Source organism: Alosa alosa, chromosome 6 (genome assembly GCF_017589495.1).
Source record: "Alosa alosa isolate M-15738 ecotype Scorff River chromosome 6, AALO_Geno_1.1, whole genome shotgun sequence".
Lineage (NCBI taxonomy): Eukaryota > Metazoa > Chordata > Actinopteri > Clupeiformes > Clupeidae > Alosa > Alosa alosa.
Window position 1 is genome coordinate 34,777,664 of NC_063194.1, and position 707 is coordinate 34,778,370.

Sequence of the window (707 nt, forward strand, 5' to 3'; positions counted from 1 at the left end):
TAGTATAACATGCCCCCTATGATCACCACACACACATGACGTAGCATAACATGCCCCCTACAATCACCACACACCCATGACGTAGCTTAACATGCCCCCTACGATCACCACACACACATGGCCCACCCATGACTGTTCAAGGAGAAATCCAGCAAGCTTTCACACAGATCTCCATTTCCTCATAGGTCACAGAGTGCTGTCGCTGTTGTTGTTGTGGAAAATACGCAACAACAATCGGTTTTACCCAGCTTGAGTTGGAGCCAGTAAGGACATGTCCCCAGAGTGTAGCGCTGTAGCTGCCTGGCTGCATTAGCTGCTGGCTGTAGCATCTCGAGCGGTAAAACCGACATTACTCGCTAACCTCGAGAAACGGAGATCAAACCACACAGAGCTCAGAGTACCAGCTGGCACGGTGGACTACACTAAACACCCAACCATTCAGATCAGCGGACTACACTAAACACCCAACAATTCAGATCAGCGGACTACACTAAACACCTATCCATTCAGGAGTACGTTTCCCAAAAGCATAGTTACTAACTAAGTTAGCAACTTTGTTGGTTGCAATCCAATTTCCCATTGCCAACCAACTAAGTTGCTAACAGGTTAGCAACTATGCTTTTGGGAAATGCACCCCAAATCAGCGGACTACACTAAACACCATTTAGATCAGTGGACTACACTAAACACCATTCAGACCAGCGGAC